The 27118-nt window shown below is 44.8% G+C and overlaps 1 protein-coding gene and 1 long non-coding RNA gene across 2 annotated transcripts in view; one reads left to right on the forward strand and one right to left on the reverse strand.

Annotated features, from left to right (window-relative positions):
• LOC137428175 (uncharacterized) overlaps window positions 1-27118 on the reverse strand; it is a 297132-nt gene that overhangs the window by 72422 nt on the left and 197592 nt on the right. The window lies entirely within an intron of this gene.
• LOC137428176 (uncharacterized) overlaps window positions 18439-27118 on the forward strand; it is a 48810-nt gene continuing 40130 nt past the window's right edge. Inside the window, exon 1 of the long non-coding RNA XR_010984646.2 lies at window positions 18439-18733. This is a non-coding gene — a long non-coding RNA (uncharacterized LOC137428176). The remainder of the gene's footprint in view (window positions 18734-27118) is intronic.

Below are 27118 nucleotides of genomic sequence, written 5' to 3' on the forward strand. Positions count from 1 at the left end.
GGTTAAATACACCACCGCTCGGTCAATATAACATCTAAAACCGCGTCTGTAACAATTGGTGTCAGGAGTGGGATTCGGACCTGGGACTAAATTTGTTAGGCCCAAATTTTGGAACACCAATTGTACTATTAGAGTAACAATTGGTGTCGAGGAGGGAGATCGGACCCGAAATCGGACCCGAAGCGCGCTTAACGCGCTCAAAATTACAAGCTGCCGAAATTTATTTTGTTTTATAAAACCCGAATTTTGAGATCGCGCCATGGACAATCAAGGCGATCGGATGTCGGTGGGAGAGATAGACAGGGTGGAATCGACCCAGGACCTCGGGGAAATGTATGTGGAGGAAAGGGAGGAGGAGAACATTGGCAATGTGGTTGAGGGGGTATCAGACGCGCAAAGTGGCGTCCTCGCGCACGTGGGTGTAGCGGCACCAAATTTTGCCGCGCCCGCGACCGTAGCAGCGCCGTTGGTGGATTTGAACCTTTTTTTTATACAAATGAAGGCCCTTATGGACAAGAATAGCGAAGAAATGGAAAGCAGAATGATGGGGGTAATGGGGAACCGGATGGATGCTCAGAGTGAGCGATTGGAGGGCCAAATGGGGGTAATGGGAAACCAAATGGGGGTAATGGGGAACCGGATGGTAGCTCAGAGTGAGCAATTGGGGGTAATGAGGGACGAAGCGAGGGGTACCGGTGAGAAGGTAGACAAAAATTTTGAGGGGTTAGACAACGGGATAAAAGAGGTAAAGAATGGGTTAACGGGGGTGGAAAACAGAATGGCTGCCCAGGAGAATCAGTTAGAGGGGGTGAAAAATGGGTTAATGGGGTTAGAAAATAGGATGGAGGACAAATTGCGGGAAATAGGGGAACAATCTGCCAGGGAAATCAAACAAATGGGAGAGCAGATAGAGGAGGTGAAAATCGGGGTAGAAACCAAACTGGATGCTCAGAGGGATGAATTGGGACAGATGAGGGTGGCATCTACAAAAGAGATGGAGGAAATACGACGAGGGGTAAGTGAGGAGGTTTCGGGGCTACGCGAGGAGGTAAAGCGAGGTGAGAAGCGTATGGAGAAAGAGGTGAGAAATAATACGGCAAAGTTACAAGGGGGAATAGAAGATCTGACGGAGGAGGTGGAACAGCTGACAGAGGGACAAACGAAGTTAGTGGAGCAGGTTCAAAGGAACACTGCAGTACTCGGAGGGTTAAAGGCGACACAAAAAGAAATTAAAAATGACTTGAAAGCGACACAGAGGCAATGTCAGATGGTACGTGAGGAACTGACAATGAGGGTGGACGAGGTGACAGAGATAATGGAGACAAAGGACCGGCAGGTGAGGATGCACATAGAGACGGTCACGGTAGCCTTAGAGGACGAACTTGAGGAGACGCACCGAGAAATAAAAGAGGTTAAACAAAAATTAGAGGAAGTGGAAGAAGAGGTGAGTGAAATTAAGAAGGGACGGACAGAAACTAAAAGAGAAATCCAGGAGGAGGTAATGGAATTGGTACAAGGTCGGTGCTCAACTCATAATGTGATGCTCACAAACCAAATAAAGAGTTTGCAGGTGGCAAAGGAGGTGCGGAGACGAAGTACGGAGGTGAGTGGCAATGTATATGATGTGAGGAAAGCTTCAGTCGGCTTGGGGGTTGCTTTGGATCCGGGTGTTCGTGAAAGGCCGTTGGTGAAGTGTGCGACAGGTCAGGTGTGCGAAAAAAGAGGTGTGCGAGAATGTCCGACCATGGGGTGTGTGAGGAAAAAGTGCACGCCGAGGAGTGAGTGTGCCGTCAGGAGTGAGTCGGTCGTAGCGCGTGTGCGAGGGAGCACAGGGAAGCGCGGTGTGGTGAGTGTTACGGAGGAAGTAATGAAAAAGTGTGCGCAAGAGGATGCGCGAGAAAGGTGTGTAACGGACGGGTGCATGGGGAAAGCGCATGCTGTCAAGAGTAAGGGAGAATGCATGCCTGTGGTGAGTGTTACAGAGGGTGTAACGGGACAATGTGCGGAGGAGTGTGCGCGAGAAAGGTGTGCAACGGACAGGTGCATGAGGAAAGAGTGCGCTGTCGAGAGTAAGGGTGAGTGCGCGACCGAGAGTGGAGGTGAGAGTAGTGAGAGTGACACGGAGCGTGAGTTGGTTGTGACAGGTGAGCGAGGATGTACACCTGGAATGGAAGGATGCACACCTGGAATGGTAGAGCGTGAGTGGGAATGCACGCTGGAATTGGTAGTGAGGCACGTGGTTGGGTGTGCGGGTGAGAGCACACCTGTGATTGTCACAGAGGAGGTGACCGAGGAAGGGGCGCGAAGAGGTGTGTTGGTGAGGTGTGCGAGCGACGAATGTGTGCCAAGGTGTTCGGTGGTCAGGTGTGTGACCAAGGCTGGGAGTGGAATGAGTGTACCGAGGTGTGTAAGAAGAGGAACGACGAGGAGCATGGAAACGGCTGCATGTATGAGCAAGAAAGGGGTAGCGTATGCATGTAAGCGTCCAGGTGAAGCATCGACGGTAACCGGTTTAGCGGTTAGGGCGACTTATAGCCGAATCGGGCCCTCGGTGCGCGTCGGGCAGCTTCGCGTGCCGCGAGGACCAGCGGGGATCCGAACCACGGCGGTTTCGTAAGAACCGCCGTACGCGATCCACGCTGTGCCTCGCTTGGAACGGCCGCGTCCGGGCTCCACTAGGCGGAGCGGGCAGCTGGATAGGAAGGGTCGTCATGGCGACCACTTGCTATGGAGATGTGCCGGCAGGTCGAGATCGGGACATTGGATGGCTCCACGCCGAGGTGGTGCGTGGGATCTCGGCCCGGGTAAGCCCCCGTCCCTGCCACGAATGCGGGACGTATCCAGCCGCTGGCACAAAAGAACCCGGGTTCATGGCTCGGCTGTACGAAGCCGAGCTGTAGACGTGAATTGGCGCACCGAGAGGATGTAATAAGTAGACGGGTGATAGTGATCGTGATTTGATACGAAATTTATAATAGTGGGTAGAATTGGCAGTAAATGGAAAATTTTTGAATTGGTTGGAATCTGGACGAACAAAATTGACAGTGAGAGACCCCCGATGTGGTGGGATGGCAAATCCACCATCCCTCACAGACGTGGGGCAAAGGAGCTATAGTTTATGGGGTGTATGGCAGTGAAAACTAGCCCGGGTGAGTTAGGTTATATTGATAGGGATCTAGCGAAGATGACATTAGGTGACGTTAAGGTTAATTAGTGACTGATACCTGTAGTGGGGACGCAGGTAGATTAGTGTGGATTATAATGACGTGGGAGCGCAATAGTTTAAAGGGACGACTGGGAAGCGCAAGTTTCAGAGGGGAGTAGTTAGCTGAGATGATGCCGTGTGTGTGAGGATTGAACAGGTGAGAATGGAACAGGTGTGATTGCACAGGTGTGCAACTGAACAGGTGTGTGGAGCCGTGTATGAGGGAGTAGTGGTGATTGCGTGTTGTGTTGACCAAATGGTCCAGGAAGAAAGGAGGGTGCAGGTGGCACCAGGTGTGAGGGCACAGGTGTGCAACAACAGGTGTATGTGGCTGTGTGGAATAAATGGTAGTGTGGAATATCTGGAGTATTGGAATGGATGGTCGTGGAGTGAGAATGGTGGAAATTGTGGAGTGGAGTGGATGGTGCGAAGGTGTGAATGGGGGAAGAGTGGACCCCCATCACGGATACCCGGGGCGGGTAGTGTAAGTGTTAGGTAGATGGTACAGGTAAATTGTGGTTGGATATTGGCATCTGTGGTGCGGATGCAGAATGGTATTTGGATGGGTGCATTAGTGTTGTGGAAATGGCTGGGCGTGTAGCCTGTTAGTGTGTGTAGTTGTTTGGGCGCTCCACCACTGTAAGGATGTCGGCCAGGTGAGGCCGCAGGTGGGTTCTGGGAGCCGGTAGTAGTTGTTGTGGATGGGGCCCGAGGATCCGGAGGACGGACCCGGGTAGCCCAGTGCCAGAGGGCACCGAGTGGGGTGACAGAGCCAGGAGGGGCCTGCCCCAGTTAGATAGGTTAGGGTGAGGAGCTAGGTAAGCTCGGGTGGCAACTACAGTGGTGGAGGTGTGCAGGTGGGTAGACCTGTTGGGAGAGCTAGACGTCGCAGCCCAGAAATTGTGCGAGAGCACCGGGAGATGAATCGGGGGACTGAGACCCCAAATTGAGAGGCACCACAGTTTGGTCAATGGGAATTGGTTTTTAGAACCCATAGTGTAAGTTGGCCAATGGATTGGCAGGGAGAGACCCCGGGTAGTGTAAAGTGTGTTAAAGTCATTTAGAGGATAGTTAGGATGAAGGATCTCCTCGCACCATCTGCATCCACTCACCTGAGGTGACAGGTACTCCACACCATGCCATGTTTTGATTATTTTTTTTTATGATGCAAATGTTTGGATTGTGAGACGCATCATGACGTAGGTGTGACATTGTGCGTAATTCCATCTCTCCCTCCTTATGAGGATTGATGATGAATTGGTGATGGCAAATTTTGAAGTCGAGGGATTGTGGAGACGAATTTGGTATAGGGGAAATATGGGGAAGACGTGACAGTAGTGACGAATTTGTAAATGTGTAGATTTTTGTACATATGGGGTAAGGGCAAGGGTAGGGTAGGTGACAGGGGGGTGACGTACGGTAGGGACGAGCTTTCTCACTTCGCCCTCCGTACGCATTTCGCCTTGCATTGCCTTATTGACGTGTACCCTTGTGACCTTACCCCTCGCTCAATTGTCTTTCTTTTGTCTCCCACATGACCTGTGCGCCATTGGGTGCCGAGGGGAGCGTGCGTGAGGTGGCCATTGTGCGCCCGAGATTCCCAGAACCAGCATGCATTGCGTTGATGTACCACTTTATGGACCGCTGTTCTGCGGCCAAGTACCACTTGATGGACCCCAGGTTCTGGGGCAGGGCACCTCTGTTGGAGACCGGCCACAGTGGCCAGGGAATCTTGCTTGCGGACCTCGGTAAGGTGGCACCTATGCCAAACAGGTGGACCACCCTTAGTTGGCCCCCGAGGCCCTAAATAAAAACGAACACAAGTTGTGCTTTTTATTATGTCCAAATAGGCCGCATGAAGCCAGAAGACGTCGGGAAGAACATCGGCCCAGCAGAGAAAGTGAAGACCACCACCAGTTGTTTTGTTGTGTTTATTAAGAACCATGGTGACTGCGCACCGAGTGGTGCTTTTGGTGCTTTGTGGTGTTTTTGGTGCTTTTGGGTGCTTTGGTGGTATTGGTACTGGTGCATCGATGCAATGCGTGCTGTCTCCTCCCTCCCAACAGGAATTTCTTTCTCTTGTTCCCTAAAAAGAAAAAAAAAGAAAAAAACACAGGTCCTGGGTTGCGTTGTAAATAAGAAATCACGTCATTGTAAATAATGCTCCCCACCGTAAATGTATAGTTTGAGAATAATTCCGTAATTCGGTTAGCTGTGGGCTTGAGTGTGTTAGACAGGGTGCAATGCAATAGGGGGACATACTTATTTGTGTTTTAAAATTGTCACACTCACACTCAGGGTCAGGTTAATTGTAGCGGGAATTACACCTACGTGTCACACTAAGTTAAAGTTTAGTAGGCCCGAGCACGGGCCTGAAGAAAGGAGGGTGCAGTGTAACGAATGTGGAAACGTTACAATGTGAACGTTACAAAAGTATGGTAACACCCTGTTAATGTAAATAATGGTCGCAGCCGTCCTCCTAGTTAATTCCATGAAACTTACACGCAGGTCACGATATATCTTTTAAATAGTGTATTTCCTTATTCCATGTAGGCTAAATATGTGTTTCCCACTAGATTGACTTTGCATTGTATCAAACAAAATAAGCGTAGGCCCTTCCAATTTCCCCAAACATCTCCGCTCTCCAAGGTTCCTTTCAAAAGGGGAGTTGTTTTCAATCCCGCAGGCCGCCATTGCCCATGTGCTAATCTCGGAGAAGAAAGGCGTGTCTCCACCTCGTCATAAGAGGGGAGGAGTGAGCCAGCCCTAACAGCCAATCAGCACCGCGGTGAGCGACCCGTTAGGCGTGCCCTCGGAGCCGGCGGCTTAATTCCGCCCGAGGTGATAAAAGCGACTGTAAGGGACTGCTTTACCAGATGACCTGGGAGATGAGCAAAGAGGCGGCACCAAGAGGAGCGGTGAGATGCGAAACGCTCCAAGCCAAAGAGGAGAGGTACTCGGCAAGGAAACCAGCTTTGGAGAGACGCGCTGAAAGGAGGGAGACGGCTCCACCACAAGAAGAGGAGCAGGTGTGCCGAACCAGCGCGTGACGTCTACCGCAGCGGATACGCGACGGAGGGTTTTCCCGCCAAAACCGCGAGGAATTGAGAGCTGCTGCCTCCGACTTTGCCTCCCTCTCAAGCAATCCACCTCAAGCCCTACCTGCCTGCAATATCCCCTGTGTAAGTGTGAACGTCCTGTCCTGCTCGTTGTCTTGGGGTTAAGTAAAAATGAATAGTGTAAGTTAACGATTCGCTGTGTTACTGCTTCTTCCATCCATTGCTTGTGTGTGTATAATAAATCTGTCCTTCCTCCGTATTCTTCTTCTTCTTCTTTTTCATTCTCTTTCGGTCGCTTTAGAGGTTTCCCGATTGAATATCTGTGGGGCGATCTGGTCAACGTCGGGTGGAATCGGGTTCTAATCGGGGAGTACCTGTTCGGACACGGTTAAATACACCACCGCTCGGTCAATATAACATCTAAAACCGCGTCTGTAACAATATATATATACACACATATATGAGGGTGTGCACATATATGTGTGTGTGCGTGTGAGGAAGGTTTTTGTGGAGTTATACTGAGTTTGACACACCTGAGTTGATTAGACTAATTAACTTCAAAGAATCTGGAAGAATTCTCATGTTTTAAAGGCACGCTATGTCAAGGTGTATTTCTGTCACACAGACTTAAGCCTCTCCTCAGTGAAAGACACATGCAAGACACTTGGAGTTTGCAAAAAAAGCACCTGAAGGACTCTCAGACTGTGAGAAACAAGAATCTGTGGTCTGCTGAAACCAAGATTGAACTGTTTGGCTTCCGTCTGGCCACTCTGCCATAAAGCCCAGATCGGTGCAGTGTTGCAGTGATGGTTGTCCTTCTGGAAGTTTCTCCCATCTCCACACAGGATCTCTGGAGCTCAGCCAGAGTGACCATCGGGTTCTTGGTCACCTCTCTTACCAAGGCCCTTCTCCCCCGATTGCTCAGTTTGGCCGGGCTGCCAGCTCTAGGAAGAGTCCTGGTTGTTCCAAACTTCTTCCATTTAAGAATTATGGAGGCCACCGTGCTCTTGGGAACTTTCAATGCAGCAGAGATTTTTTTTGTAGGCTTCCCCAGATCTGTGCCTCGACACAATCCTGTCTCTGAGCTCTGCAGGCAGTTCCTTCGACCTCATGGCTTGGTTTTTGCTCTGATATGCATTGTCAGCTGTGAGACCTTATATAGACAGGTGTGCGCCTTTCTAAATCATGTCCAATCAATTGAATTTACCACAGGTGTACTCCAATCAAGGTGTAGAAACATCTCAAAGATGATCAAGAGAAATAGGAGGCACCTGAGCTAAATTTCAAGTGTCATCACAAAGGGTGTGAATACGTATGTCAAGGCACCTGAGCTAAATTTCAAGTGTCATAGCAAAGGGTCTGAATACTTATGTAAATGTGACATTTCAGTTTTTTCTTTTTAATAAATTTGCAAAACTTACTAAAATCCTGTTTTCTCTTTGTCATTATGGGGTATTGAGTGCAGATTGATGAGGGAAAAAATGAATTTAAACGATTTCAGCAAAAGTCTGCAAAATAACGAAATGTGAAAAAAGTGAAGGGGTCTGAATACTTTCTGAATGCACTGTATGTATGTCGCACGCAAGGATAAGTCAATGAATACAGTGAGTTTAATTTTGCAAGGTATGTATTAACTGTACGACAGTTTGAAACATCATTCTGCTGCAAATACTGCAGTTTTCAGAAACAAAGACGTCATCATAAAGAGGATAAGTGGTTTAGCACCTCTTCTGTGAGCTATGTTTTCTTGGATATTGGGAAGGTATTCAAAAAGGTTTTAAAGTCCCTCATCAAATACTTTGTCATCAGACAGATATTTAGGGCAAGTAGTTGACTTTTGGTTCATGGACCCATTGCTGTTTTTAATGAGAGGGTGTTTCGGGGATGCTCGATAAAGAAGACCAAGTGGAAGGCTAACTGGAAGAGGAATTTGGGAATAATCCGAGTGTATGGCTTGAAACGGGAGGACGTTCCGGGAGGGCTGAGGACGAGGGACATTGAAATTCCTATGCCACTGCTTGCGAGCCTGGGAATGAATGCCAAAGCTCCCAGTACAGACACATTGGGATGCTCGGCATCAACAGCCAGCACAGGGTCATGGTAACACTCTAACCTTGGGTTTTGATGTGAGCTCAGATAAACTTTTTGATTCTATACTTTCCTGCGACCCATGCTTCCATCCAGAGAAAAGTGTTCTATCTACATCTGCCAATAGATTACCAAGCTAATATGGTTTCCTTTATCAGTTCAAATGTCCCCGTACTACAAAGCAAAGCCCACTGGTCGGTTGCCAGCATCTTTATATTGCTTCTTATTTATCTCAGTTAACCCGTCCAGATGGTGCAGAAGTAGCACCCTTCCTGGCTATTCTTGATTTGAATGTCAGCCTGACTATGAACTGCCAGATTGATGCTTTGCAGGTAAGGCATTGCATCACAAAATTGGATGTCCCTAAGATGAATGTTAAGCTGCGTTCCCCATCTGCTTGCATCCCTTGGTGAATGTTGAAGATGCCACGGTGCTTTGCGAGGAGCAGGCATCACCAGAACCCTGACCAAGTTCCAAATTCCTGTCGATAGACTTCGATCAAACAAGCCTGGTGTTGGCTTAACGGTTAGGGTGCCGGCTTGGGATCCTAGGTTTCTGGGTTCGAATCCCGGTGATTGCTGAATTAATACCAGGGGGTTGACTCAGCCTATCATCCTTCCGAGGTCGGCAAATTGAGTACCAGCTCACTGCTTGAAGTGTGTCGCAAGAGGCGACTAACAGGGTTGGCGGCAGGAAGGGCCGCAAAACATTGCTTCAAACAAGCGTTACGCCTCGGTCCCCCGTCGGTGAAGTGATGTGAGTTGACAAAGTGGAAGACGCAGAAAACATGAAAGAGTCGATAATATTTGCGAGTGGGTGGGAGACACACCCACACACCGGATTAGAAGTTAGTAGTTCGTTTATTTTTCAACATATTCCGCTCACAAGGGTACGCACAAATGGACGGACGGAAGCACGCGCGGACGGAGGGTAAAACCATAGTCCCTCCTTCGCTCCGCGGTGCGACGGGGGACAAAAAGGGGGGCACTGTGCCCAAAAAAGGCCAACCCCTGCTCTGCGGAAAAAATGGCCTCTAAAGGTCGTTACACATTTCGGTCAAACGTCAGGCCTGGCCCACCAGTTTGTGGAGAATGGGCCAAAAACTTTAAACCGGCCAACCGCACAAGAAGGTGGAAATAATTATTAGAAATTTTCTCTAAAATAGAATATTCCTGGGTTGTTTCAAAGCAAATTTATGAATCACTTTACTAAAATCAATTCTTAGAGGCAGTTCACTATCAATATACTCGAAGGCAAGGGTCGTCACTCAATCCTTCCCGACTCGTTGCGCCACGCTACGTTTTCGATAAGCTCGAGTTTGTTAAACAATTGCTCAGCCGAGGCCGCTGTGATTGTCAATGCACAAAAAAACAATCTGAAGTGCTGTGCAGATATTGTGAAAAATTCTTCCAATTTGAAGCTCACAATCTTGCCCAGAAGAGGCGAAGGCCAAAGACAACGTGCAATAGGTTTGTAGCTTTAGATGGAGGATTTGCTATTCCATGCATTCACCATTCCCTGGGTGAAAGCCTCTGCCTAATGCTATCTTAACCATTCTTTTTTATGCTGAAACTACGGCCTTCTTGTCCTGCCAGTGTCCATTCTGCTAAATATATGTACACTACCGGTCAAAAGTTTTAGAACACTTCAATTTTTCCAGTTTTTATTGAAATTTACGCAGTTTAATGTCTCAATGTACTCTGAAATTAAGCATAGAACAATTAAACAATTGGAGATAAAAAAGAAATCGTAGAATCATTTTGTTTAACAAAATTTAATTTAAATTTTTGACTCGGCAAAGTAGCCACCTTTTGCAGATATAACCGCCGAACACACTCGTGGCATTCTTTCTACAATGGAAATCAAATATTGTTCGGGAAGTTCTTCCCAACACTGTTGCAGAAGTTCCCACAAATGTGTTGCATTTGTAGGTTGTTTTGCTTTCACCCTTCTGTCCAGTTCAACCCAAACCAGCTCGATGGGGTTTAAGTCTGGAGACTGTGCTGGCCATTCCATGATTTGAAGCCTACCGTCTTGTTCTTTTCCTTGAAGGTAGGTAGTTTTAACATAGCCTGGAGGTGTGTTTAGGGTCATTATCTTGCTGTAGGATGAGCCCCTGACCAACTCGGCGTATACCAGAGGGTATTGCATGGCGCTGCAAAATGCTGTGGTAGCCTTTTTGGTTCAGTGTGCCAGTCACTCTGTGCAAGTCGCCGACTCAGGATCCAGCAAAATAGCCACAGACCATCACGCTTCCTCCTCCATGTTTGACGGTTGGTGTCACACACTGAGGAACCGTCCTTTCACCTACTCGATGGCATACAAAAACCCTGCGTGATGAATCAAAGATTTCAAATTTTGATTCATCGGTCCATAAGACCTTCTTCCAGTCTTTAGTAGTCTACTGGCGGTGCTTCATGGCCCAGGCAAGCCTCTTTTTCTTATTTTGCCACCTTAGCAATGGCTTTCTTACTGCCACTCGACCTGTCAAACCTGCAGCTCGAAGTCTTCTCTTCACAGTTGAAACTGAGACTTGCTTACTTCGACCAGTGTTAAGCTGTGCTTGAAGCTGTTGTCCTGTGAGCCGCCTATCACGCAAGCTGTTGACTCTCAGAAACTTATCTTCTGATTCTGTTGTGGCTTTGGGTCTGCCAGACCTCTTCCTGTCAGAGTTTCCTCCAGTTTCCAAGTGCCTTTTGATGGTGTAGGAAACTGTACTCGCTGACACCTTGGCTCTATTTGCAATTTCTTTAAAGGAAAGAGCAACACTTTTAAGGGTTATAATGGTCTGTCTGTCTTCCTTTGTTAATTGCCTTTTTCTCGCCATTATGATAGCAACATTAAACTGCGTAAATTTCAATAAAAATAGAAAAATTGACGTGTTCTAAAACTTTTGACCGGTAGTGTGTGTATATATATGTATATATACATATTCTGAACATAGTTTATCAATATGCTTCATTATCGTAAACATCTCTATTAGATCCCCTTGTATTCTCTTCCTTTCTAATGGATAAAGTCCTGTCTCTTTCGGCCAATCCTCATAGCTGAGTCGACCTCGCCCTGGAATCAATCTATTGATTTGTGTTGTGGGGTTAAGTCTCACACTAGGATTGCAAGCAACTGATAAGGTTCATCATACATTGAATTGTTTTAGGGATTTTTCGAAACACAAATCTTGATCATTAATATTTTTTTGATAATCAATGCTTTTGTGCATAATCAATACAATCTTATTATAATAAAGCAAAAGTATATGGTTATGTCGTTATGTATGTTTATATGCGACGAAAACACTTTCTTCTTCTTCAAATAAAATTAACACCCTCTTAATTACGTTTAGACGGCTGAGACCCCTCAGACTTTGACGACCCTTTAATTCCCCCAAGACGCTTAAGACCACTGAAGACCCAAAATACCCTTGGAGACCCTCCAGACCCAAAATACCCTTGAAGGCCTTGAGGCTCAAAAAGACCCTGAAGACCCAAATGGGCCAAAATACCCAAAAACACCCAAAATACCCCAAAGACCCAAAACACCACGAAGACCCAAAAGACCCCGAAGACCCAAAACACCCTGAAGACCCAAAACACCCCAAAGACCCTTAAATACCCTGAATAACCAAAATACCCCAAAGACCCTTGAAGACCCAGATGAAACAAAAGACCCCTAAGACCCAAAAGACTCTCTCTCCAAGAAGTTATGTCACATCAAGCTTTTGGGTCTCACCCAAAAGTGTTGGGCTAGCGGCTAGGGTGCCGGCTTAGGATCCTAGGATCCTGGGTTCGAATCCCGGTCGATCACTGAATTAACGCCAGGGGGGTTGACTCAGCCTGTCATACCTTCCGAGGTCGGCTAATTGAGTACCAGTTCACTGGTAATTCCCTGTTTGTCGTTAAAGGCGGCAAAAAGGGTTGGCGTCAGGAAGGGCATCCGGCCGTAAAACATTGCTTCAAAAAGGGGACCAAAAAACAACAACAACAATGGTTCCCGAAAAAGGCCAACCCCCGCTTTGCGGGGAAAAATGGCCTCTAAAGGTGGTTATTATATATATATATCTGCCATGATCTTTCCTGGGAAAACCACATTTCAAATCTGGCCTCTAAAGCCAGTCGCCGGCTGGGCATCCTCTGTCGTGCAAAGTCCTTCCTTGGCACACCTGAGCTCCTCACCACATACAAGGCTTTCATCCGCAGCTCAATGGAATACTGCTGGTGCTCCTGGGCTGGTGCTCCTGCCTCACACCTTGCTCGTCTTCACGCTGTTGAAACCAAAGCGTTCAGAATCATTGGAATCTCCCACGATGAAGCGAACTCCAAGGGCCTTTCACTCACTCACCGCAGGCAGGTGGGTGGTCTTTCCGTCTTCTACTGACTCCTCTCTGGCCTCCCCCCCCCCCCCCCCCAGCTCTCTCTGGGCTCTGTCCCCCAAATATTCCTACAGGTCGCACAAGATCTGCCTGCAATCTCTGGGCTCTTTCATTCCTCTTTTCTCCCGCCTCTGGAACAAACTCCCACACTCACTTCAATCACACTCCTCCCTCCAGGTCTTCAAAACAGCTGTTCACCACCATCTCTTATCTTCCCCCATCCAAAACCTTGATCTTTTCTACCCCCACTAATTCACCCCAGATCCACCTTGTTTGAAATTCCAACTTCTTTCCTGGAAGTCTTGGCAGTGTCCATATGTTTTATACCTCTCCCACAGTTCTCTCGATGTCTCCATGTCTCTCGGTCCCTGCTCTCAAATGTTGTGTTTGTGTCCTTCCCCCTCTCTCCCCATCTTGTCTACCGCTCTCGATGTTATATGTTTTATGTGTCGGTTTGTCTTTCTGTGTGATTAATGTTCGCTCTTTCACGAGCCTCGATCTTGTATACAAAAAAAAAAAAAAAAAACAACCCTCTTATGGTTAAACTGCCAAAATCAAGACTCTCTGCTCACCTTCACTCCTTCATTCCTCTTTTCTCCCGCCTCTGGAACAAACTCCCTCACTCTCTTCAATCCCACTCCACCCTCCAGGTCTTTAAAACAGCTGTTCACCACCATCTCTTATCTTCCCTCATCCAAAACCTTGATCTTTTCTACCCCCGCTAATTTCACCCCAAATCCACTTTTTTGAAATACCAACTTCTGTCCTGGAAGTCCTTGGTGTCCTTGTGTTTTATACTTCTCCCCCCCTTCTCACGCCTCCTCCCCCCAAGCCCTCTCCCTCCCATACATCTCCCGATGTCCCTGCTCTCAAATGTTGTGTTTGTGTGCTTCCCCTTCTCTCCCCATCTTGTCTACCGCTCCCTCTTTTTATATATTTTGTTTGTCTGTTTGATTTGTTTGTGTGATAAATGTTAGCTCTTACACGAGCCTCGATTCTGTATACAAAAAAAAAAAAAAAAGACACTCCTTCATTCCTCTTTTCTCCCGTCTCTGGAACAAACTCCCTCACTCTCTTCAATCCCACTCCTCCCCCCAGGTCTTTAAAACAGCTGTCCACCACCATCTCTTATCTTCCTCAATCCAAAACCTTGATCTTTTCTACCCCTGCTAATTTCACCCCAGATCCACTTTTTTTAAATACCATATTCTTTCCTGGAAGTCCTTGCAGTGTCCTCGAGTTTTATACTTCTCCCACCCCTCCCCCTTCCCATGCCTCCTCCCCCCAAGCCCTATCCCTCCCACAGATCTCCCGATGTCCCTGTTCTCAAATGTTGTGTTTGTGTGCTTCCCCTTCTCTCCCCATCTTGTCTACCGCTCCCCTTATTATATACTTTGTGTGTCTGTTTGATTTTTTTGTGTGTGTGTGATAAATGTTAGCTCTTTCACGAGCGTCGATTCTGCATACAAAAAATAATAATTAAAAAAAAGACCCCGAAGACCACAAACACCCAAAACACCCAAAATACCCTTAAAGTCCCAGAGGATCCAAAAGACCATGAAGACCCAAATGGCCCAAAAGACCCAAAACACCATGAAGACACAAAAGACCCAAAAGACACCGAAATGATTAACGATGTCTATCCCTCTGAAACGACGTGTAGTGAGGCGCGCAGAGCGCGCCGAGTCACGCTAGTTATATCAGTTGATCTAGTAGTTGAGTTAGAACTCCTGGTGTTTTCTTTTTTCTCCAATGAGTAGAGGGGAAATGGTTACCCACCATATCATTTGCCGATTGGTTGTTGTGTGCCTATCATTATCATTATGCTCTCTGATTGGCCATCACACGCTCTCGCAACAGCTGCTAGCTAAGTTCATAAGCATACATTTCTACGAATTGAGCTATAATTTAGATTTTTTCTTTTCTTCAGAACATTATTGTGAGATCATCTAGAACACAGTTATCCCATCCAAACAATGCTCTCACCTGCTCAGAAAAAACACCCAGCAGTATTGGGCCAGAAATGGCCTTTAGCACACACTTGGTTGGATCAATACCGAGTTGGCTTTGGTGTGCCAACAGAGCCAACGTGAATGTCATCCCGGATTTTTAACCTCAACTGTGATTCTTAACAAGGTAAAAGGAAAATGAAATATTTTATTCATTATGAGCAGTGTGACGCAAAGATAAGCTTAAGGATTGACTGATACAACAACAATTGTTCTCAGGCATTAATGAAATGTAATCAAGTTGATAAATATTTATGTGTATTATTAATATCCTTAAGCTTTCAGCAGTCACAAAAGCAACTTTTCAATTGTCGTTAAACATGCTTCTCTTTGGCCCGCGCGCGTTTTTCCAAAATCGGAAAGCGTATCGTGAAACGTTAGGTTATATTTATTGTAAAAATTAATTTTAAAAATGCAATTGACGCATTTGTGGACAGAGGAAATGCTATTAACATGCAAATGTAGTTTTATCCAGAGGCATGCCAGACTAGGCGGATTAGCGAAACGTCACGGGCACCGGTGATGGATTGCAATTCCAAATTATTATGCAGTCCATTGCGTTTGCGTGTAAAGCAGTCAATTAGGAAGACAAAGTGGAAATGGCAGAATGCTCGTAACAGTTACGCATGGACACAGTCACAGTCACACGTAGATATATCTTCACAGTGACAGCCAAATGGCCTGGACAACAATGCATCACAGTGGTCAGTTACAGTCATAAAACAAGTCATAAAATGGAATAATAACTTCAAAAATGCAAAGTAACAATCGTTTGGCAGTCACACGGCCTACGTATCACATGCCACTGTGATCTCATGGGTTACAGGGTGACTTGTGGCATGCATTAGGGACAAAAAGATATTGAGTAACAAAAAGCCAGTGATACAAAGAACAAAGGCAATGCATTGTCACCATAGCAACCAAAAATCTCTCGCCACAAACCTGGATTCACAAAGCAAACATGCATACACATACATGTCTCACATTCTCATTAGTATGGCATCAAAATAAAAATAGAACTTTAAAAACCTCAACATCAACTGCAAATATCTTAACATACATCTGCTGTGAATTGAATGCAGCCTCAATGCTGGAAAGCTTCAAAGCAAAAACATCACTGATTGCCTACACCTGTGATTCACCAATAACCACTCATCGCCCACTGACGACTGTGCAGGTAGCAGTTGCGCAAACATCTAAAACAGCAACAACTTTCTGACTTCATTCTCGAAGGTGTACAATGATTGTATTGACAGGCAGATGTAGGCATGAAGTTGGAGTCACATTATGAATTTGTCAAAATATTAGTCGACATTTGCATTTGTTTGACAGCAAAACATCCACATTGTTGCGCTACGCCTACAAAGATTCTCACCGGGCACCGTTTGCCTGATGAATACCCGACATGCTCTGCAGAAGCTGTCAGATGACATATCTGTTTGGGATGATGGTTAATGTCACTCTTTACAAAGTTTTCCTGATAAAAAAAAAAAAATCACTCAGACCGAAACTTGACAAAAGAGAACAAAGTAGAATGGCACTCAGTAGAGCATCCTTTTGACCTCAAAAATAATTGGCGGTTGAATCCTGTGATATGACATGCAAATCGTCTTCAAATTTTAAGTTAATTGGATGAAAACTAACAATTTTAGAAATTTGGCCAATGTTGAACTTTTGGCTGATGTTGACCTCAAATATAATTGGTGGTTGAATTCAGTTAGCTGATAAGAAAATCCTATTCAAATTTCAAGTCAATCAGATGAAAATTGAGGGATTTTAGAAATTTGAAAAGGTTGTTGACCTTTGGTCTATATTGACCTTTTGGCATATGTTGATCTCAAAAATAGGTGGTGGTTAAATTCAGTTTACTGATATGGAAATCCTATTCAAATTTCAAGTCAATCTGAAGAAAATTGAGGATTGTAAAAATTTGAAGAGGTTGTTGATCATTGGCCTCTGTTGACCTCTTGGCATACACTACATGGTCAAAAGTATGTGGACACAAGACCATCACACCCTTTGGTGCTCGTTGAACATCTCATTCCAAAATCATGGGCATTAGTATGGAGTTGGGCTCCCTTTTGCTGCTATAACAGCATCCACTCTTCTGGGAAGGCTTTCCACTCAATGTTGGAACATTGCTGTGGGATTATTTTCCATTCAGCCACAAGAGCATTAGTGAGGTCGGGCACTGATTTTGGGCAATTAGGACTGGCTCGCAGTCGGCGTTCCTATTCATCCCAAAGGTGTTTGATGGGGTGAGGTCAGGGCTCTGTGCAGGCCAGTCAAGTTCTTTCACACCGATCTTGACAAACCATTTCTGTATGGACTTCGCTTTGTGCACTGGAGCATTGTCATGCTGAAACAGGAAAGGCCCTTCCCCAAACTGTTGCCACAATATTGGAAGCACACAATCGTATAGACTCTAGAATGTCATTGTATGCTGTAGCGTTAATATTTCCCTTCACTGGAACGAAGGGGACTAGCCCAAACCATGAAAAACAGCCCCAGACCATTATTCCTCCTCTATCAAACTTTACAGATGGCACTATGCATTCGGTCAGGTAGCGTTCTCCTGGCATCCGCCAAACCCAGATTCGTCCGTCGGACTGCCAGATGGTGAAGCATGATTCATCACTCCAGAGAACGCGTGTCCACCGCTCCAGAGTCCAATGGCGGCGAGCTTTACACTACTCCAGCCGACGCTTGGCATTGCGCATGGTGATCTTAGGCTTGTGTGTGGCTGCTTGGCCATGGACACCCAATTCATGAAGCTCCTGACGAACAGTTGTTGTGCTGACGTTGCTTCCAGAGGCAGTTTGAAACTCGGTAGCGAGTGTTGCAACCATGGACAGACGTTTTTTATGCGCTACGCACTTCAGCACTCGGCGGTCCCGTTCTGTGAGCTTGTGTGGCCTACTACTACGCGGCTGAGCTGCTGGTGTTCCGAGACGTTTCCACTTACAATAACAGCACTTACAGCTGACAGGGCCGCTCTAGCAGGGCAGAAATTTGATGAACTGACTTGTTGAAAAGGTGGCATCCTATGACGGTGCCACGTTGAAAGTCACTGAGCTCTTCAGTGCAGCCCATTCTCCTGGCAATGTTTGTCTATGGAGATTTCATGGCTGTGCGCTTGATTATATATACCTGTCAGCAATGGGTGTGGCTGAAACAGCCAAATCCACTAATTAGGAGTGTCCGCATACTTTTGGCCATGTAGTGCATGTTGATCTCAAAAATAGTTGGTGGTTGAATTCAGTTAGCTGATATGTAAATCCTATTCAAATTTCAAGTCAATCGGAAGAAAATTGAGGATTAGAGAAATTCGAAATGATTATTGACCTTTGGCCTATGTTGACCTTTTGGCCTATCCTGATCTCAAAAATAGTTGGTGGTTGAATTCAGTTAGCTGCTATGTAAGTCCTATTCAAATTTCAAGTCAATCGGAAGAAAATTGAGGATTTAAAAAATTTGAAGAAAGTGGTTGACCTTTGGCCTATGTTGACCTTTTGACCTCAAAAATAAATAAGTGTCAGAAAAGTTACCGCAGGGATAACTGGCTTGTGGCGGCCAAGCGTCCATAGCGGCGACGCTTTTTGATCCTTCGATATCGGCTCTTCCTATCATTGCGAAGCAGAATTCGCCAAGCGTTGGATTGTTCACCCACTAACAGGGGACGTGAGCTGGATTTAGAGTTTGGACCGTCATGAGACAGGTTAGTTTTACCCTACTGATGCTATTGTCGCCGGGACAGCAACGCCGCTCACTCAGTACGAGAGGAACCGCGAGTTCATACACTTGGCGCGTGCGTCTGGCTGAGCAGCAAGCGGCGCGCAGCTCGGTAGCGAGTGTAGGGATCATGGCTGAACACCTTGAAGTCAGAATCCCTCCTTGGGCACGGCGATACTGTTGCGCGTGGAGCTTCGGCCGGGACAGTGTACCACTTTCAAGCAAATGTCAAAACAAACAGATTCTGTCGGACCACCAACTCCACCATTTGGTGAGGTTTCGTGAAGATCGGTTTAAAATTGTGACCTGCAGTATGTTCGACAGACAAACGCACTACATCTGTAATTGCAAAATCTACCCCTTCCCAAAATAAAAAATTGCCATTGATACATCAAATTGTCCATTTCATTGAGATTAAAACTGACGATCGTAATCAAAGCTCGGGTCAATCGGATTAAAATTGATGATTTTTCAGATGACAATTGATATTAGAAATTTGACCTTGAGTTTTCCTTTGACCTTTTGACCTCAAAAATAGTTGGTTTCAAAATTCAGTGATGCACTGTGCCTGTGTGTTATTTTAGAATGCTGTGTAATTTTCAAGTTAATAGGATGAAAATGACAATTTTTCAGACGAAAATTGATTATTTTAGAAATCTGAACTTGAGTTGACCTTTGACCTTAAAATAGTTGGTTTCCCAATGTGGCAAGGCACGATGTAATTACTGTTTAATTTTCAGGTCAATCGGATGAAAATTGATGATTTTTTCAGATGAAAATTGATGATTTTGGAAGTTTGACTTTGAGTTGACCTTTGACCTAAAAACCAATAGGCTTTTTCTTCATGCCCAACTCAACCATCTGGTGAAGTTTCGTGAAGATCGGTTTAAAATTGTAAAATGTAGTCAATTGACAGATAGACAAACTGACAGAATAAGACAGACAAACCAATATACTTGAAAAATCTTCGATTGTGCAAGTAAAAACAAACTCATCGAGGGATGTAAGCATTATTACCCTCGCCAGAGCAGAGGGTATTGCATTCGAGTCCGTTTGTTACTTGCCGGAAAAAATTTCCGGCAAGTATGTTGATCTATTCGTTTGTTTGTTACTTGCCGGAAAAGATTCCGGCAAGTATGTTGATCTGTTCGTTTGTTTGTTACTTGCCGGAAAAATTTTCCGGCAAGTATGTTGATCTGTTCGTTACTTGCCGGAAAAATTTTCCGGCAAGTATGTTGATCTGTTCGTTTGTTACTTGCCGGAAAAAATTTCCGGCAAGTATGTTGATCTGTTCGTTACTTGCCGGAAAAATTTCCGGCAAGTATGTTGATCTGTTCGTTTGTTGCTTGCCGGAAAATTTTTTCCTGCAAGTATGTTGATCTGTTTGTTACTTGCCGGAAAAATTTTTCCGGCAAGTATGTTGATCTGTTCGTTTGTCTGTCTGTTTGTCTGTCTGTCTGTCTGTCTGTCTGTCTGTCTGTTTGCAGCACTGCGTCTACACCGTTGCACGGCGAATCGCCAAACTTTGCACACATATTGGTCTTGCCCTGGAATAGACTGTGCCCAATTGATGACGTCATCGGTGACGTGGTTCGGCCGCCATCTTGGAAAAACTGAAAAACCTTGCACCTCTATATCTCCGAAAGTACTGAACAGAAAAAATTGAGACATGGCTCATTGTAAAGAACTCTCCATGGGGAATAAAATATGTTAATGATGACGTCATATGTCACGTGGTCGGCCGCCATCTTGGAAAAACGGCAAAACGTTGCGCCACTATATCTCCAAAAGTGCTGAACAGAAAAAATTGAGACATGGCTCATTGTAAAGAACTCTCCATGGGGAATAAAATATGTTAATGATGACGTCATATGTCACGTGGTCGGCCGCCATCTTGGAAAAACGGCAAAACTTTGCACCACTATATCTCCAAAAGTGCTGAACAGAAAAAATTGAGACATGGCTCATTGTAAAGAACTCTCCATGGGGAATAAAATATGTTAATGATGACGTCATCAGTCGCGTGGTCGGCCGCCATCTTCGAAAAACCGAAAAACCTAGCACCTCCATATCTCCGAAAGTGCTGAATAGAAAAAATTGAGACATGGCTCATTGTCAAGAACTCTCCATGTGGAATAAAATATGTTAATGATGACGTCATCGGTCACGTGGTGCGGCCGCCATCTTGGAAAAACGGGAAAAAAATTCACCTCCATATCTCCGAAAGTGCTGAATAGAAAAAATTGAGACATGGCTCATTGGAAAGAACTCTCCAGGGGGAATAAAATATGTTAATGATGTCGTCATCGGTCACGTGGTTCGGCCGCCATCTTGGAAAAACGGCAAAAATTTGCACCACTATATCTCCAAAAGTGCTGAACAGAAAAAAATTGAGACATGGCTCATTGTAAAGAACTCCCGATGGTGAACAAAATATGTTAATGATGACATCATCAGTCACGTGGTTCGGCCGCCATCTTGGAAAAACCGAAAATATTTGCACTGCTATATCACCGAAAGTACTGAACAGAAAAAATTGAGACATGGCTCATTGCAAAGAACTCTCCATGGGGAATAAAATATGTTAATGATGATGTCATCAGTCACGTGGTCGGCCGCCATCTTGGAAAAACGGCAAAACTTTGCTCCACTATATCTCCAAAAGTGCTGAACAGAAAAAATTGAGACATGGCTCATTGTAAAGAACTCTCCATGGTGAATAAAATATGTTAATGATGGCGTCATATGTCACGTGGTCGGCGGCCATCTTGGAAAAACGGCAAAACTTTGCACCACTATATCTCCAAAAGTGCTGAACAGAAAAAATTGAGCCATGGCTCATTGTAAAGAAGTCTCCACGGGGAATAAACTATGTTAATGATGATGCCATCGGTTACGTGGTTCGGCCGCCATCTTGGAAAAACCGAAAAACATTGCACCTCCATATCTCCGAAAGTGCTGAATAGAAAGAATTGAGACATGGCTCATTGTAAAGAACTCTCCATGGGAAATAAAATATGTTAATGATGACGTCATCGGTGACGTGGTTCGGCCGCCATCTTGGAAAAATCGAAAAACCTTGCACTTCTATATCTCCGAAAGTACTGAACAGAAAAATTGAGACATGGCTCATTGTAAAGAACTCTCCATGGGGAATAAAATATGTTAATGATGACATCATCAGTCACGTGGTCGGCCGCCATCTTGGAAAAACGGCAAAACTTTGCACCACGAAATCTCCAAAAGTGCTGAACAGAAAAAATTGAGACATGGCTCATTGTAAAGAACTCTCGATGGGGAATAAAATATGTTAATGATGACATCATCAGTCACGTGGTCGGCCGCCATCTTGGAAAAACGGCAAAACTTTGCACCACGAAATCTCCAAAAGTGCTGATCAGAAAAAATTGAGACATGGCTCATTGTAAAGAACTCTCCATGGGGAATAAAATTTGTTAATGATGACGTCATATGTCAGGTGGTTCGGCCGCCATCTTGGAAAAACCGAAAAATTTTGCACCTCCATATCTCTGAATGTGCTGAATAGAAAAAATTGAGACATGGCTCATTGTAAAGAACTCTCCATGGGGAATAAAATATGTTAATGATGATGCCATCGGTCACGTGGTCGGCCGCCATCTTGGAAAAACGGCATAACTTTGCACCACTATATCTCCAAAAGTGCTGAACAGAAAAAATTGAGACATGGCTCATTGTAAAGAACTCTCCATGGGGAATAAAATATGTTAATGATGACGTCACCAGTCACGTGGTTCGGCCGCCATCTTGGAAAAACCGAAAAACTTTGCACCTCCATATCTCCGAAAGTACTGAATAGAAAAAATTGAGACATGGCTCATTGTAAAGAACTCTCCATGGGGAATAAAATATGTTAATGATGATATCATCGGTCACGTGGTTCGGCCGCCATCTTGGAAAAACCGAAAAACTTAGCACCTCCATATCTCCGAAAGTACTGAATAGAAAAAATTGAGACATGGCTCATTGTAAAGAACTCTCCATGGGGAATAAAATATGTTAATGATGATATCATCGGTCACGTGGTTCGGCCGCCATCTTGGAAAAACCGAAAAACTTAGCACCTCTATGTGTCCAAAAGTGCTGAATAGAAAAAATTGAGACATGGCTAATTGTAAAGAATCCTCCATGTGGAATAAAATATGTTAATGATGACGTCATCGGTCACGTGGTTCAGCCGCCATCTTGGAAAAACCAAAAAACCTTGCACCTCGATATCTCCAAAAGTGCTGAATAGAAAAAATTGAGACATGGCTCATTGTAAAGAACTCTCCATGGGGAATAAAATATGTTAATGATGACGTCACCAGTCACGTGGTTCGGCCGCCATCTTGGAAAAACCGAAAAACTTTGCACCTCCATATCTCCGAAAGTACTGAATAGAAAAAATTGAGACATGGCTCATTGTAAAGAACTCTCCATGGGGAATAAAATATGTTAATGATGATATCATCGGTCACGTGGTTCGGCCGCCATCTTGGAAAAACCGAAAAACTTAGCACCTCTATGTGTCCAAAAGTGCTGAATAGAAAAAATTGAGACATGGCTAATTGTAAAGAATCCTCCATGTGGAATAAAATATGTTAATGATGACGTCATCGGTCACGTGGTTCAGCCGCCATCTTGGAAAAACCAAAAAACCTTGCACCACTATATCTCCAAAAGTGCTGAACAGAAAAAATTGAGCCATGGCTCATTGTAAAGAAGTCTCCACGGGGAATAAACTATGTTAATGATGATGCCATCGGTTACGTGGTTCGGCCGCCATCTTGGAAAAACCGAAAAACATTGCACCTCCATATCTCCGAAAGTGCTGAATAGAAAGAATTGAGACATGGCTCATTGTAAAGAACTCTCCATGGGAAATAAAATATGTTAATGATGACGTCATCGGTGACGTGGTTCGGCCGCCATCTTGGAAAAACCGAAAAACCTTGCACTTCTATATCTCCGAAAGTACTGAACAGAAAAATTGAGACATGGCTCATTGTAAAGAACTCTCCATGGGGAATAAAATATGTTAATGATGACATCATCAGTCACGTGGTCGGCCGCCATCTTGGAAAAACGGCAAAACTTTGCACCACGAAATCTCCAAAAGTGCTGAACAGAAAAAATTGAGACATGGCTCATTGTAAAGAACTCTCCATGGGGAATAAAATATGTTAATGATGACATCATCAGTCACGTGGTCGGCCGCCATCTTGGAAAAACGGCAAAACTTTGCACCACGAAATCTCCAAAAGTGCTGAACAGAAAAAATTGAGACATGGCTCATTGTAAAGAACTCTCCATGGGGAATAAAATATGTTAATAATGACATCATAGGTCACGTGGTTCGGCTGCCATCTTGGAAAAACCGAAAAACGTAGCACCTCCATATCTCCAAAAGTGCTGAATAGAAAAAGTTGAGACATGGCTCTTTGTGAAGAACTCCATGGGGAATAATATATGTTAATGATGACGTCATCTATCACGTGGTTCGGACGCCATATTTGTCTTAAATGGCCGATAAAAGAGTACATTCCGGCAAGTCCTCGGTCTCTGACCGATTTTTCATTACTTGCCGGAAAAATTTCCGGCAAGTATGTTGATCTGTTCGTTTGTTACTTGCCGGAAAAATTTCCGGCAAGTATGTTGATCTGTTCGTTTGTTGCTTTCCGGAAAATTTTTTCCGGCAAGTATGTTGATCTGTTTGTTACTTGCCGGAAAAATTTTTCCGGCAAGTATGTTGATCTGTTCGTTTGTCTGTCTGTTTGTCTGTCTGTCTGTCTGTCTGTCTGTCTGTCTGTCTGTTTGCAGCACTGCGTCTACACCGTTGCACGGCGAATCGCCAAACTTTGCACACATATTGGTCTTGCCCTGGAATAGACTGTGCCCAATTGATGACGTCATCGGTGACGTGGTTCGGTCGCCATCTTGGAAAAACGGCAAAACGTTGCGCCACTATATCTCCAAAAGTGCTGAACAGAAAAAATTGAGACATGGCTCATTGTAAAGAACTCTCCATGGGGAATAAAATATGTTAATGATGACGCCATCGGTCACGTGGTTCGGCCGCCATCTTGGAAAAATGGGAAAACTTTGCACCACTATATCTCCAAATGTGCAGAATGGAAAAAATTGAGACATGGCTCATTGTAAAGAACTCTCCATGGGGAATAAAATATGTTAATAATGACATCATAGGTCACGTGGTTCGGCTGCCATCTTGGAAAAACCGAAAAACGTAGCACCTCCATATCTCCAAAAGTGCTGAATAGAAAAAGTTGAGACATGGCTCTTTGTGAAGAACTCTCCATGGGGAATAATATATGTTAATGATGACGTCATCTATCACGTGGTTCGGACGCCATATTTGTCTTAAATGGCCGATAAAAGATTACATTCCGGCAAGTCCTCGGTCTCTGACCGATTTTTCATTACTTGCCGGAAAAGATTCCGGCAAGTATGTTGATCTGTTCGTTTGTCTGTCTGTCTGTTTGTCTGTTTGTCTGTCTGTTTGCAGCACTGTGTCTACACCGTTGCACGGAGAATCGCCAAACTTTGCACACATATTGGTCTTGCCCTGGAATAGACTGTTCCCAATTGATGACGTCATCGGTGACGTGGTTCGGCCGCCATCTTGGAAAAACCGAAAAAATTTGCACCTCTATATCTCCGAAAGTACTGCACAGAAAAAATTGAGACATGGCTCATTGTAAAGAACTCTCCATGGGGAATAAAATATGTTAATGATGACGTCATATGTCACGTGGTCGGCCGCCATCTTGGAAAAACCGAAAAACTTAGCACCTCCATATCTCCGAAAGTGCTGAATAGAAAAAATTGAGACATGGCTCATTGTAAAGAACTCTCCATGGGGAATAAAATATGTTAATGATGATGTCATCGGTCACGTGGTTCGGCCGCCATCTTGGAAAAACCGAAAAACTCTGCACCTCCACATCTCCAAAAGTCCTGAATAGAAAAAATTGAGGTATGGCTCATTGTAAAGAACTCTCCATGGGGAATAAAATATGTTAATGATGACGTCATCGGTCACGTGGTTCGGCCGCCATATTTGTCCTAAATGGCCGATAAAAAAGTACATTCCGGCAAGTCCTCGGTCTCTGACCGATTTTTCATTTGTTACTTGCCGGAAATTTTTTTCCGGCAAGTATGTTGATCTGTTCGTTTGTTACTTGCCGGAAAAAAATTCCGGCAAGTATGTTGATCTGTTCGTTTGTCTGTTTGTCTGTTTGTCTGTTTGTCTGTTTGCAGCACTACGTCTACACCGTTGCACGTAGAATCACCAAACTTTGCACACGTATTTGTCTTGCCCTCTAATATACTGTGCCCAAATGATGACGTCATCGGTCACGTGGTTCAGCCGCCATCTTGGAAAAACGGCAAAACTTTGCTCCACTATATCTCCAAAAGTGCTGAACAGAGAAAATTGAGACATGGCTCATTGTAAAGAACTCTCCATGGGGAATAAAATGTGTTAATGATGACGTCATATGTCACGTGGTCGGCCGCCATCTTGGAAAAACGGTAAAACTTTGCTCCACTATATCTCCAAAAGTGCTGAACAGAAAAAATTGAGACATGGCTCATTGTAAAGAACTCTCCATGGGGAATAAAATATGTTAATGATGACGTCATCGGTCACGTGGTTCGGCCGCCATATTTGTCCTAAATGGCCGATAAAAAGTACATTCCGGCAAGTCCTCGGTCTCTGACCGATTTTTCATTTGTCTGTCTGTCTGTTTGTCTGTCTGTTTGTCTGTCTGTTTGTCTGTTTGCAGCACTGCGTCTACACCGTTGCACGGAGAATCGCCAAACTTTGCACACATAATGGTCTTGCCCTCTAATATACTGTGCCTCAATGATGACGTCATCGGTGACGTGGTTCGGCCGCCATCTTGGAAAAACCGAATAAATTTGCACCTCTATATCTCCGAAAGTACTGAACAGAAAAAATTGAGACATGGCTCATTGGAAAGAACTCTCCATGCGGAATAAAATATGTAAATGATGACGTCATCAGTCACGTGGTTCGGTCGCCATCTTGGAAAAACGGCAAAAAGGTTGCGCCACTATATCTCCAAAAGTGCTGAACAGAAAAAATTGAGACATGGCTCATTGGAAAGAACTCTCCATGGGGAATAAAATATGTAAATGATGACGTCATCAGTCACGTGGTTCGGTCGCCATCTTGGAAAAACGGCAAAACGTTGCGCCACTATATCTCCAAAAGTGCTGAACAGAAAAAATTGAGACATGGCTCATTGGAAAGAACTCTCCATGGGGAATAAAATATGTTAATGATGACGTCATCAGTCACGTGGTCGGCCGCCATCTTGGAAAAACGGCAAAACTTTGCACCACAAAATCTCCAAAAGTGCTGAACAGAAAAAATTGAGACATGGCTCATTGTAAAGAACTCTCCATGGGGAATAAAATATGTTAATGATGACGCCATCGGTCACGTGGTTCGGCCGCCATCTTGGAAAAATGGGAAAACTTTGCACCACTATATCTCCAAAAGTGCAGAATGGAAAAAATTGCGACATGGCTCATTGTAAAGAACTCTCAATGGGGAATAAAATATGTTAATGATGACGTCATATGT

Source organism: Myxine glutinosa, chromosome 5 (assembly GCF_964187855.1).
Source record: "Myxine glutinosa chromosome 5, kmMyxGlut1.1, whole genome shotgun sequence".
Lineage (NCBI taxonomy): Eukaryota > Metazoa > Chordata > Myxini > Myxiniformes > Myxinidae > Myxine > Myxine glutinosa.